General features: G+C 42.9%; 1 long non-coding RNA gene across 1 annotated transcript; it reads left to right on the top strand.

Annotated features, from left to right (window-relative positions):
- The first annotated feature begins 7,330 nt into the window (after nucleotides 1-7,330).
- On the top strand, nucleotides 7,331-9,634 carry LOC137480931 (uncharacterized). The gene is made up of 2 exons (XR_011003181.1): nucleotides 7,331-7,426; nucleotides 9,263-9,634. It is a non-coding gene; the product is annotated as an uncharacterized lncRNA (long non-coding RNA).
- The last annotated feature ends 4,853 nt before the right edge of the window (nucleotides 9,635-14,487 follow it).

Consider the following 14,487-nt stretch of genomic DNA (forward strand, 5'->3'; position numbering starts at 1 on the left):
GTTTTGCATTTGATGGTGAATTTTATTAACTGAATATTCAGGGCTTGTCAGCATCTGTATTATAAATCCTCGTTTTCCAAGACTTTGCAATCAAACTATAAAAATGTGTTCCAGACTGGAAGTTTGACCATGTGCTCATAGTTCAGTAGTGGAAAGGTGTAAAATGCAAACAGTCACTTTGGCTGTCTTCAATAAATGAAGAATTGATTTCTCATTTTTTCCACACTGGTTTTGGTGAAATATTAACCTTGGTGTGATTGTGCTAAATAAATTCATACAATTAATATATTTGAGAGCTTTACTGCTTTGTAAGATCATTGGTACAGTTGGCCAAACTTATTTTTCAGTTTAGCGTTTTGTCTAAAAACCTATGAAGACGATACGTGGAAGATTGATTTTACCCAGTGTTAGCTAAACTAACACTGACTGTTCTGGGCAAGAACAGAAGTCCAGCTCAGAAAAGGTCATCTCAAAGTCCATCCAAAGTGCTTTTTTTAAACTTGAATGGAAAGCTTAATTTTTGATTCTATGCAATTTCATGTCTGTCATTATTTCTTCCAAAGCCTTTAGTTCCACCCTCAGGACAAATTTTAAAAGGAAATTTCTCCTTCAAAATAAGGAGTTTAAAACATTTGTCTGGGAGAACACTGAGAGGAAACATTTTTGGGTTTTTTAGGTTTTTTGGTTTATTTAAAAGGCATTGAAGATTTTGGGGTCTTTTCCTTGTTTTTCAGAGAGGTCTTCCTCTTAGATTTATCTTTAAACTAATGCGTCAGACCCGAGTAAATCTAGTAGTTCACATTAAGTTTCTCTTTTTGCCTAATTTATTATCTTTAAAAAAATTAAGTAAGGATCACCATTCAGGTGCCGTTGTTGGCAAAGGTACGCAGAATTAACAAATCCCTGTTGTTTGAATACCTCTCTTACATCCATGTTTGAAGTGGATTTGCTGTCTTTTGAAGCTTAGAGGGTATCTTCTACAGCCAGCCTATCCTAAGCATGGAGTCGTTCCACAGCCCCCAGCCTCGCCCTCTGCCGTGACTGGTCTCTGACACTACATCACCCACTCCCTGCCACCTCCCCGTTGCTAGATAGCGACCCAAAGGTCGCAGCTTGCATTCTGCTGCAGGGTTAGAGGGGAAAATGATTCACTGACATTTCTACACTTGTCTATAGGAGCAAATATCCACGAGGGGTGTTAGTGAGTCCTTTAGTCTTAAAGAAGAAGTTTCTGCTGCTGCTGTCTTGTATTTTGTGCTGCAAAGAAGTGAACTTTCTTTTGCATACCTAAGGAGTTCAATATCTGTGTCCACCCTGTCACTGAATGGCAGTCCACCTGCCACTCCTGATTCCCTGATTAATTTCCTGTGCAGCTTTGACTCCATAACGACAGGAAGGTTTGACTGCTTCCATAAAGATTTTTGAGGGAAAATGCTTGAGAAGCAGGTGATGTAAATAGTCTGCAACCTATGCCCCAAAGCCATAAAGTTGATTTTGATGTTGAGAAGACAAATCTTCCCAGACATATGCTTTAGACCAGACCAGAAAATCAGATCAGCCATTGTTTATGGCACAGATCAGGCTTTGTGAAAGCAAGATTTGCTCTCGGGTTTGCCATGGCAACTTGCTGTTGAACCCACATGCTATATATAATCTGCATAAATTAAAGTGCACCTTTCATGGAGCATTCAGGAAGAGACTCTGTTAACACCTTGTGTTCAAAATAAAAATTGCTCCACTCAAATCTGTATTATGCAAGTGAGAGTGGATCACAAGGCTTCCTGGGAAAAGCCAGATTATTATTTCCATGAAAATAAAATCTGATCTCCATTCTTCCTAGACAATTCTTGACAAGGAGTTGAAATTACTCATCTCAAAATAGAGTAACAGCTCCCCACAGACACAATGTGGTATTTATGTAGAAAAAAATTGTTAGGAGCCCATTATGCTTTGCAGCCAGCAGACTGCCTGTGATCATACTTGCAAAGATATTCACTGGCCATGCACAGAGAAATGCAGCTGCCATCTGCATCCTAGGTAGGAAAAGGATGACAGCAACAGTCAGTGGGGATGTGACATGGTGAATGAAGAGGACAAAACAGCTGAAGGTTGTCTCATTTCTTAGATCTGAATCTATCTGAATTTCATCTTATTCCTAACTGCTTTATGAGGTATCTCAAGATGTATAACCAGTAAAGCAATAATAGCAGATCACAATGCACTCATCACAGACCATGAAGAATAATAGCCTATGAGTCAAGCAATATGCCCTCTTTAAATGATATGATGCTTCTTGCAGACAGGAATATTAATCACCCCAGGAACTGACAGGGTCTGATGGGAGAGACTGTTATTATCTCCCTTGGAAACATTTGCAATGGTAATAGTAATTTTAATAATGCTGGAACAAAATTAAGTGGGTTGGCTAGCTTCGTAGCAAATGGGAACACTGAGGAAGGCAATACATAGACAGAGAGACTAATTCATGAGGGAGGTGGACCAGATTTCTCTGTTGACAGCTCAGACACATAAGGAGAGGGGGAGGGAACTTTTTGTTTTAAAGGCTGCATTTGCTTCATCAATTGTCAAAATCTTGTTAAAAGTCTAATTCAGTTATGATGTTTTTGTTGCTGTCCAGAGACTGAATGTATGTATTACAGCGGCCTTATATACAATTTTTGCCACAAGCAATTTACTATGATTATATTATTCTAATCTGGCTGGTTCCCATGGAGCCTCTGAAACCAAATCGTATCAGAGGAAGATTAATATTAACAAACCTATCTCTCGCAGGAGAGCTAAGAAAAGAATGGAGACCTCACATTTAGGTTTAACACAAAGAACTTTGCAATGGCCATGTAATTATTGACACCAGTTCTCAAGATTCCTAGTTCAGTTATTACTGCTCGACTTTTCCACACCTGTGCCAAAAGCCAGCAAGATTACAGTGGAAATAATGAATTTGTAAGCTAAATAATAAGGAATATGTCAGAAGGAGAACTGTCATAAGGGTTTAGTAGGAAAGCAAAGTGCCAAGAGGACTGCATTTGATTCCTTCCATCGTTACATTCTGCTTTACATGAATATGCCATCTGCCTTAGAGTATTATACACCAATTAATAATGAAAAAAACAGATAAATTTGGAGCAGTGCTTTAGGCAGATGGCAAATTGCCCAACCATTTTTAAAAAATATTAAACCAAATAACTCTTTGAGTGAAGACTTATCTCTGAGCATCCAGTATGAGACATTCAAGCTGTGTTGATAGCTGTGACTGGCAGTGAGTCCACCAATGCTGTATTATATTCCCAACTGGAAAACTATAATCCGGCATTTGGCTTTAAAACTTCTCAGGAAAAAAGGAGGGAAAATAAATTAAACTGTAGAAATTGAGACATTTTCAAACCTTTCTTTCTGGACCAATTCTCTTTAAGAGTGGTATCAACTGAAGAGAAAATTTAGGCTCCTCCCAATGTATTTACAAGATGAATAGAAAATAGTTACCCATATATGAATTATCTTATCCCTGAAAAGGGAGTGGTAAGACCCTTATTTAGTTGCTCATGTAGGCAAGATGCTGATAAGAAATTCTGACAAAAAACCCTCTCAATTCCAGAGCTTAATCATTTAAAAAGGGAGATAATACTACTGTTCCAGCCCCTGTATATTGCTGCCTGAGGTGGATATCAATCTCCATTCAAGATTTTAATAGACTGGGATGAGACTTTTTTGTTACTATGGCCTGATATCTCAGTTCTCTATTTACAAGAACAGCTACTTAGGACACTTTGGTTAAAAGGAATTTCTGTTGGAAAAGGCCAGTTTGCCTGAAATACTTTGAGGAGGGAGAGGGCAAAATGATGGAAATTATTAATTTGTGCCTTTTCCACAAAACAAACCTCTTTTAAAATGAAGGATGTGACAAGGGTGGCTTTGCAATGCCTGCTCTCAGTCTCTCTCCTGAGCATGAGAAATATCACATTAGTTAAAACAACAACAGTGACTATTCAGTATTTCCTGCTGTCTACTTGGCATGGAGCTGATAGTAGAGCTAGAAAATTCCCCTTTGCATTACTTAGGTTTTTCCCGGTCCCACATGGATCCTTATCTAATTCTGCCAGTCAGTCAAAAATTGTCAGAATAGGTCCCCAGTAACTGGCTGCCTAAAGTGATGACTAAATTCTGAAACCAGGGTTAGCGACCACAGGGTTATCATATGGATAAACTATGCAATGGACTATGCCTGTTTTGGATGAACACATCTCTCTCTTCAGTCAATACCTCCAGGTTCAGCACAGCATGCACATGTGACAAAAAGTATGCACGATGTTATTTTCATCTTGTAGTTGCTGGTGTTCTCCTTCTCTACCAACATTATCAATAAGCTTGAATTAAAATGTGGGTTCAACCATTTAATGTGGTAAAATGAGGTGACATAGCAGACCTGAGATATGGACACATTTTCACTTAGAAATAGCACTTTCAGCCTCTCCACTGCCAAAGAAGCTACATAATAAAACTGCAACAAAAGCCTTTCCAACACCGTAGTAGATATTTCACTCACTACTTCTGCCTTGCCACTTGTTTTAGAAATATCAAAGCAAGGAGCCTTCACATGTGCTCCTTGACACAAGTAGGTCAGTCAAAGAAGGAAAACCTCTGCCAATAACAGGAAGGCAACAAAATAAAACAAAATTAAATTAAAACAAAAAACAAAAATAAATAAAAACAACCACGTGAGATGCCTGTGACTCTCTCACAGGGATAGTCCCTGTTTGGAGAGAAAGAAGCTTTCAGGAGCAAACACCTAACATTCCTACTCCTTCAAAGAAATATTATGAGTTCTGGAACTCCAATCCAGCAACACCTCAGTACCACTGGTGGTCGCTTCATGTCAAAAGAGTCACAGCTAACTTTCTTGCACTTAAGAGCTATTGAAGGGGCAGACAATACTGGGAATATATTGCCTATAGAGCCTCCCCCTCCTTCATTGTGTTCTGGTTCGTTTGACCTTATAGTGGCCCCTTGTATCTTTTTGCTCTTGGGAGTGAAATGTCTCTGTGAGGAGAGAGGGTCTGAGCAGCACAATGCACGGGATTGCATTTGTCTCTGTGTTTCCACCCAGAGGGGCTTAAAAGTAACTTACGCTAGGAAGGTGACACATATAAAATATCCCTGTTGCTATGTGAGGAGGGTTTCTGTACACTAGATCAGTGTATAAACACATCACCATCTCCTGTCTATGAGGGACACAGGAAAATTGCTTTAATTTTTGTATTTTGTCTCAGATGTAGAGAAACAATTTTAAAGAAGGAACAGGAAAGTAGACAACTCAGCACAAAAAGAAGAGGACCTTTTCTGTGTTGATTGCTCCTAACGTATTTTTTCTCATGACTGCTAAATATAATTGCCTTCTAGGGAGTTTCTGTCTTTTAAATGGCAGAGGAGGTTTGGTGTGCTTTTTCACTCACTTGCAGCCTCTGTTGTAGTTTGGCAGTGTTCGAAGATCTTTGTAAAAGGGTTTTGAGCCGAAGTTAAATTTTGTGCTCCAAACCAGTGCCCATGAATATATGTTCTCTTACTTTCTGCTCCATCAGGTTCACTTACAATCTTCAGGGAAGAATCAAGAAAATCAGTAAATTCTTTTGGGCAGACAACTATTTGAGCAGTGTTGAGAGCAGGCAGCTGCCAGAGGCATACTGAAGAATGTGCCCAGGTGGCATGTGCCATAAAATAGTCCATGCCAGAAGAATTTGCACATCTCCTCTCATCTGGTAGGAAATAGCTAATACACAGGAGGGTGACTGCGAGAAGCAGCATGCTTCACATCAGAGAGGCTGCTTGGAACCCCTGCTTGTCCCAGCAGGTCCACACTGAATCTCCAAAATTATGCCTGGATGAGCAGAGGATCAACAAGTGTTCTTGACTGGTATTGATGTCTTAAAAGTAGGCGTGATATTTTCCTGGCAAGGAGAATGTGGAAAGCATGCAGGCAGCATGATGTTAGTTAGGATGAGCATGTACTGTGAAATTCAGATCTGTTTCAGAAACAGGTTGTCTAGTTCTGATACTCTAGACCAAGCATACACTGGGAACAGGTAGTAAAAAGAGAGAAGCAAGAATTAGGCACAGACCTACAGCAATTTTATTTTCATTATCCCATCTTAAGGGGCTCAGATCCTGTGCTCCTACTGGAGCCATCCATCTCACTTCTTCAAAACCCTCTTATTCCCCAGCTTTCAATTCCTGTGAGTTGTGGTGATGAGGAGAATGGTTTTGCCTTGCCCTGCAGAAAAGAATAAAACTATTTCAGCACCCTCCAGCCTCTGCCATCTCCAAAATGAACTAAAAGAATTAGATATGAGAAATACCTCCACCAGGCCAGCTCAAACAATAACAGAACAGCCTGTAAGTGTTCAGGCATAGCCCGCTGTATCTCTGCCCACTGCCCACTGCAGCACCAGCCAGGAATTCCAGACACCTTTTTACTGAATGCATTAAGATATTTTTTCTGCATAAATAAGAGAGTAGGTCTGTGTCATCAAGAGTTTGTCTTTACTTTGCAGCAATTTATTATCCTAGTATCGCTATTTGCAAACATCTGTGCTCAGCACTTCCTTCCTTGTAGCACTGAAATACTAAGTTCATAAAGCCTAACCACCAGCCATAAACTCAGTAAACTGCTGTATGCACTAATGTGGAATTAAAACCATTATTTGGGTGATTTATTTTAAGTACATATGTGACAAAGGAGCCTATAAAAATTACAGGCTGCTTATTTTCCTTTTTCCTCTGCTGCTGTAACATTTGCAGTGATTAGCTGGCATTTTAAAATGTGTTTGGGTGTTGGGGAGGGTTTTTTTTGTTTTGTTTTGTTTTTTGGGTTTTTTTTTTTACTCTAACCCAGCAAAATTGAAAGCTGGAAAGTGATGTATTTTTTACAACTGGAATCTTGGCTTAGACTAAACGTCTTCCTTTTCCTGTTTTGTTCAGAGCTCTCAAATCTGTTTTTTTCTCGGTATCTAGCGCTCTTATTGCTACACATTCTTCCTAGCTGGAGATCAGGAGCAGCGGCGAGGGAGGCCGGGAACAGAGAACCGAACACTCTTTTGTGCGCCCATGTCCAGCGGTAACGCTTTTTGGCCGCCCCAAACCTGCGCCCTGCCGACCGGCGGGCGCACGCTGCTGTCTCTCCGGAGAGCGCAGCGGCCGTCCACTGCTCCCTGCCGGGCAGCACCCGGCGGCCGCCGAGCGCGGCCGAGGCCGGCAGGACCCAAGCGCGGCCCAGCCGTAAGGGCCAGGCGGGGCGGGGCGGGGAGCGAGGCACCCCCGTGCGCTGCGGCGCTTCCGTCGGACCAGTGTCCGCTTCCGCCCCGCGCTGACGCTCTTCACCCGGCTGGCGGCAGCACGCTTGGACCCCGACCAAGTAAGCGCATCCCCGCGGGTGGCCACGGGCCTCGGGATGTTTCCTGCCCGCCGTGCCCGCGTCCCTCCCGGGGCAGAGGAGGGGGCGAGGAGGGTCCTGGCACTGCGCCGGGCGGGGGCCGCTCGGCGTTCCGTTCCCCGCCGTGGCTCTGCCCCGGCCGCTCGCCCTCTTCGTGGCCGTGCCTGCGCTCGCTGGGGAGCCGTGGGGCTGGAGCAGGGTCGTGGCCGGCGGGCAGAGCGCCTGCCCCGGGCGCGTGGCTGCTCGCACGCTGCCACGGCGGCGGCGGCTCCTCCCGAGCGAGGGGCAAGCCATGGCCGCGGGTGACGCGCGCAGTGCCGTGGGCTGTGTTTGCTGAACGAGCGTGGGTCAGAGCTCTGTGCTGCCGTGAGATGCTTTCTGCCATCTCATTTCCCCCCCTTAAATCCTTTCAGCAAGCTAATACAACCAACCTTCCATCTCTCGCATTAGAGAGCCTGGGGACCTTGGTAAATAGATGATATAAAGTGCTCTAAATTAAAAAAAAAAAAGTCTCTGCTTATCATCGCGTGCATCATTTTGGAATGGGTTTAATACTCTCCCCTGAAAGAAATACAGCAGCTGTAAGCATAAAAAAAATATCTATCAAAGGAAATTCACTGTAGGTATGGATCACTGGCTAGCATAATGATAGACAGGAGATAGAAAAGCAGGAGATAGAAAAGCAGGAGATTTGGTAAGTGAAGTAATTCAAGCCTTCAAGAGTAAGCAGGGAATTAAACAAAGACTGCTTACATTTTGCCATCCACAGCACTCAGGAGAAATAAAAAAATAATGAAGCAGACTATTAAAGTTAAGTTCAAGAAAATTATAGGGCAATATCCTGAGTAATGGTCTGAAAAATAACCACTGATGTTAGCAGCTTTATGAATAGTAATATGTAGCAATAACTACAAGCTCCTTTGGCATTTAAAAGTAATGTGAATAGTAGCAGTAACTCATGCACCAGTTTACATCTGTGGCATGTTTTGTTTGGACTGCGCATGCCCCACATGGGCATGACGCCCTAAGGATACTGAAGGTGATCAGTGGCAATGGGAAAGACATTATGAGAAAAAAGAAGTTTAGCTTCTAGTGGAAGGAGCAGTAAAAGAAGCAAGAAACAAAAAATGGGCTAAATGAGACTAAATATACATGGTGATACTGAGGCCAAGTGATGGGTTTGAAGCCAGGGAAAAAGAAACATGCCTTAGAACATATCCTCGAAACAGAAGGTATGAGTCCAATATCATGTGAATGGGATGAGGGCAGTGGAATATATGAATGACAGCTCCACATTTTTCAGTTTTCCACCTCCAGGGGTGAAAACTTGTGGATTTAGTTGTGGATTGGCTGAGAAGGACAATCCCTGTACCATCAGCTTGAGAAGGTGGATACTTAGGCTGACTTTCCCTCCAGCTCACAGCAAGACCCCCAAAATTCCCTCTCTGACAATCAGAGGAGGGAGTTGTAGTTTGACCTGGTCACTTACTTTGGCCCTGACACCAGGTGTTAGAGCAGAGCTGTGCATTGCTGGATTTTTTTCACTTATATTCTATGCCACATATTAATGTTTTTTAGCAGCTGTGGCAGTTTACCCTATACTTGTTCTTTTGTAAAATTATAGACCTCTAGTACTAATCGTAGCAGCTGAATTAATAATGAGTATAGCTAGAAGGACTACGCCTTTGAATGAACACTGATTGTTATGTATCTTCCCTGACTTGAGTCCTGATCTGGCAAAAGTGGATTTGCAGTGTTGAAAGGATGAATGCGGTTCAGTAGGAGACTGTGGTTACTGCCTTGGTCCTTACACTCCAGCATCTGCCTCTGGAGGATCAATGGTCATGATCAACACAACCACACAACCACTTGATCTCATCCAGACTCTGAGGAAGGGGTTAAGGAAAGAGGGTTGGGGAGCCTGAGAGTTTCAGAACACCATCGTTTTTAACCCTTCAGTGGTCTATATGCATGTGTATGAGTGAGATGCATTATACAGCTAATCATTCACACATGGCTCATTCATTCATACCTCTTAAGTTGATGCAGTGCTTGGGAGGTAATACCAGAAAGTCAGCTGATATGGGTCATGTTATAAGTGGCATTCCAAAAGCTTCCAGCTTTTGAATGAAATGCAGATCATGGGAAACCTGTAACACGGGGCTTCTAATTTCACATTGGCTTTATACAGTTACGAGGCTTAGATTTACAATTTTGTGACTGTTTAATATGTGGCATTTGTTATTAGCCTCTCCAGAATACGACTGATGATGGAACTACATGTATTTGGAATTGTACATTTCAAAAGCCATAAGACATGTCTTGTTAATTTAATTTTGATTTTCTTGTTTTCTTTGCTTCCTCATACAGCGTCTGTCAGCTACCAAGTAAAGAAGGTAAAGAAGCCTGTCCACACAAAAGACTTACTAGCCAGCAAAGGTAAGAATACATTAGATGCCTGGTACATTATGGGTATTTGTTTCAAGTTTTTGAAGTTTTAAATGCAGATCTTTACTTCTACATTCCAAATCTGGTATTTCCTGCTTACCTAATTTATTTGTGTACTATAGAAGACCCTGTGCAGCTGCAGGTCTGTATAATCCCTTACTAGCAAGAATACTATACTTCAGTTTACAACTGGAAGATGTCTCTTTAATATCAAATTCCAGATTTATGTCCTATGTTGTCATCTGGCTTTGGCATTACTTCTTACTATGAATGTTAGCACTATAACCGTGCAGTTGCTGAGTGGAAGTTTTTATAGGTCAGGGCAGCTGTACTGGACCTTTCTTGAATATGCATGCCATTCTTGCAACATGCCTCTGTGAATGTGAAATAAGCAAAATTCTGGAATATGTGCACTTAAATAGGCAGTAAATCTAGAACCCATGGATGGCTGAATTCCAAATTACTTGTAACCTCACACTTGTCTTCAGTGTATGCTTTTCTTTCATTGTAGGGATATGCTGTGTGGAGCAGAGATGAGGTCAGGAAAGCCAAGACAAAGTTTATTGAACAGGAAAGGAAAGAAAATGCACACATCACACTCCCCATGCTCTCCTCATAAGGAAGACAGGAAAACTACAGGCAACTATTGTGGAGAAGGCTGAGATACTCAGCAATTTTTTCATCTCAGTTTTCCATGGTAATCTCTCTTCCTCCATCTCTCAAGCCCCTGCCCCTCAAGACAGGGACTGGGGGAATACGTAACAGCCATTGAAAATGAAGATCAGGTTTGGGACCATGCGAGGAACCTGAACGTACCGAAGTCAATGGGACGCAATCAGTAGCATTCTGTGGTCCTGAGGGAATTGGCTGATGTAATTGCCAGGCCATTCTTAAGAATACTTGAAAAGTCATGGCAGTCAGGCAAAATCCCCAGTGACTGAAAAAAGGGAAATATTACATGCATTTTTAAAAAGGGTAAAAACAAGGACCATGGGAACTGCTCTCCAGTCAGCCTCACCCTCATGCCTGCTAAGAACATGGAGCAGATCCCCCTGGAAGACAAGTCAAAACATTTGGGACACAGAGAGGCAGTTAAAGACAGCCAACATGACTTCACCAATGGCAAATTGTGCATGAGTGATCTAGAAGCGTCCTATGGTGGAGTAGCTGCATTAGTGAACAGTGGAAAAGCTATGGATGTCATCTACCTGGACTTCTCTAAATCCACTGGTTTGGGCCTCCCAGCATTGTAACTGCCATATTGGAGGGATATGGGTCTGATGAATGGACCATTAGCAACCCTGATCTAGTGAAAGATGTCACTGCCATAGCAGGCCCCTTCCAACTTAAAGCATTCTACGTTTCTATGATTTACTATTACTCCAGACTTATGCTCAGAGATCAAGACTGGTGCACTATATTTCATAGGTGGTAAAATAGTAATAATGTGAAAACTCAGGTTTTTGAAATGACCTTTACAGTCACTGAGGTTGGTTCAAGCCTTGTGCAGATTAGGATTTTTGGCTATATGCTCTCTGTCATCTTCTGAAAGTGTTTCCTAAATGTATTAGAAATGCTTCTGGTAAATACTGTAGTTTCCTAATTTTTTCCACAGTTTCTTTGCTGGTATTAGATGTCATAGCAAGGAAAGGCAGCTTCCTTACATGTAGGCAGTACTGTGAAACAAGGAAAATAACCCTTTGGGCCATCCGATCTAATTCAAAGTTTTGCTTTTTTTTTTTTTTTTTTTTTTTGTTTTGTTTTGTTTTGTTTTGTTTATTTTTTTTTTAATTTCATCCTGCACCCTGTTCTTCCTTTTCTTCCTGTATCCTCTCTGCTCCCACTCCCTCCTTCTTCCTCTCATCATCTGTCCCTGGTGCTCCCATCCCACAGCTGGACGGGCCCGTGAGCGCAGATGCTGGTGCTGCAGCGTTCCGGGGGGCAGCAGCAGCAGTGTCATAGGAAAGGGATGAGCCAACTGCTGCCCCCGTGCCATGGGGTGGCCGGTGTCCTGTGACAGTGGAGCTGGGGAGGATCATCAGACTTTCTGGGGGCTGCTGCCCTTTCTTGTTGCAGCAGAGCCCCTTTTTGGGGGCATGTACACGTGGAAATGGCTTTAATAAAGCAATGCGCTGCTGTCCAGGGACTCGTTTTGTGCCTTCTTTGGGGGTGAGGAAAAAAGGCTGGGAGATGGGGTGGAGGCTTGGGGGCTCAGATCTCATTTGGGGCACCCCAACATCCGTGGGAGAGCCACGCTGCAGTGGAGGAGCAGGTGAGTGGGGAATGAGGGGGAGTCATGCTGGGTACCCTCCCCCAGAAGGACCCAAAGCTGTCAGAAGATTCACAGGGAGGGATGAGTATAGAATACCAAAACCTGTCAAGTTTTTCTTATATATATATTGACAATCTAAAATTATTTATAAATTCATTTTACAATAAGCCCTCTCTATCTACTATAATATGTACAGGAATATAGGAAACTGGGACAAGACATGTGCAGGTTTTGAAAATAATGCCATAATGTTTTCATATAGGAATCAAGTGCCTGAAACCATAAGAAAAGCTGCTGGCGCTGAAGGGAATAGGGCGCTCTGGTAACTTTTGAGTCCATTCTCTGCCTGTCCCTAAAGCTTGTCGCAGCCCCGGGCTGAGCTCGGCGGCAGTGCAGCCGCCTTGTGGGCAGACAGCGGTACTGCAGCCAGCGCCCTGCCCCTCGCCGCTGGGTGACGGGGGACAGGGGTGATGACTGGTCTCAGCAAAGACTCTTTATTATTCCTCTGTCAGATTTCCCTCAGCGCTGGACAAGAAAGGCGAGGGTTTGGATTAGGAATTCTGCAAGCAGGGACTGTGTGACCACTGGCTTCCTGTGTGTGTGTCAGTGAGCCAAAATCAAGAGCAAAGGTTGGTTCGGTTTTAAGAACTTAAAGTAACTTTAAAACAAAATAAATCAAGTCTTTCTCCTTTTTTTTATTTTAGATGCTGGAAAATGCCTCTCTGGATGTGTGCTGAGCTCTCACTGTGGACTGTGCGGCCCTAATTGCTGCAGGTTCCCGTTCTCACTGAGGAATTGGAAATAATTATTTGGGCTGCAGAGATGTTTTCTGAAACCTTTCCCATTTTTCTGCCTTTTAATGGTAGATCTTCTCTTTCTGCCTTTGAATTTTACAGCGATTTTCTGATGTCATTCACCTACCCAAATTCCTTGCAGCTCCTGGGGCAGAGAGAAGCTTCTGTGGCCTACATTCAGTGGGAGAATGATACTGTGTGTCCCACCTCTTTAATACATTTAACTGCTGTTTATATCTTAGAGTGTAGACTTAGTTGATCCCTTTTCAACTGAAAGTGGCAGGCTGAACTCACCTGAATTACTGAACCATAATTTAGATAGTTGAGTTTTTTTAAAGAAGAAAACAACCAAGCTTTTTGTCTGTGGGCTTTACTGGTATTGCTCCTTAATTGAGCCAGACCTTTAAGTAATGACGTGGGCGCCTTCTAGAACAGCGTTCAATATATTTTGCATTCTCTCGCGAGACCCTTGGGTCCATTGCTGAATTAAATACAGGTCCAAGCTGATGGTGTCCCGTGCATCTGTTGTTCATTGATCTGTTTGTGATGTTCATTTCATCTGGATGCAGAGTTGGGCTTTTGGGGCAGATGATGCCCCTCAAACCACAAGGCTTGTTTAACCCTTTTACTCTACTTTATGGAGACACAGGGTGGGTGAGGATTTGTCTTGTTGCTGTACTAGGCAATGGCATTCAGGAGGTTCCTACAATGTTCACACTGAAGTCAAAATGTTCAAGGGTATCGGTGTGATGGTTCTTGGGGATGAATCTTGCTCCAAGCAGTCTGTAGTGTGGTAGCACAGGACATGAAAAAGCAGGGTGTGAGGGACAGGGCTGGTAGGAACAGCAAGGTGTTTCATGCTGGCAGCTGTGTTTGGTGCTGCTGATGTTTTCAGAGCCAAAGCAGATTCATTTGGTTCTGCTGCACTGAAACAGAATCCAAACCTTAGAAAGTATTTATTTGTGCTTAAGCTGAAAAAATTTGTTGTGCAGCACTTGTTCCCTTGCACCTGCAGTTCATTGTGGAAAAGATTTATTTTTCTGAACATATGTTGTCATGGCTGGTGCAGTGAAAAGCAGAGGAGTTCCTGGTAAGATCATCTTGGTGGGAGTGTGAGTGCCAGCCAAAACCTCGCTGTGTTCTGGTGCAGTGCTGCTGCGGGAAGAAAGAGCGTGACGTGCAAAGCCCTGAGCAGAGCAGTGGGTAATGAGAGGTGAGGAAGGCTTGGGCTAAGGATGGATTTAAACTGGGCTGGGTGTTAGTGCACAAAGAGACATTTGTCATCCAGATTGCCAAAATGATGACCTGTAAAATCCTAGATCTGCCTTGGGTTTAATGTGATTCTACTTCATATTTATGTCATCACAAAAAGCAAGGAAACAATACATGTCACTGTTTCTCACTCTTGCTGTGTGAAGGTTTTTTAAAGGCTGATGTATTTATGTTCTCTTTTTGCACTCCAAGCTTGGCTTTTCCCCTCCTTTTTCAATGTCTACTACATTGGGTGTCCCAAGGAGAGCTGGGTTCCT

Source organism: Anomalospiza imberbis, chromosome 11 (genome assembly GCF_031753505.1).
Source record: "Anomalospiza imberbis isolate Cuckoo-Finch-1a 21T00152 chromosome 11, ASM3175350v1, whole genome shotgun sequence".
Lineage (NCBI taxonomy): Eukaryota > Metazoa > Chordata > Aves > Passeriformes > Viduidae > Anomalospiza > Anomalospiza imberbis.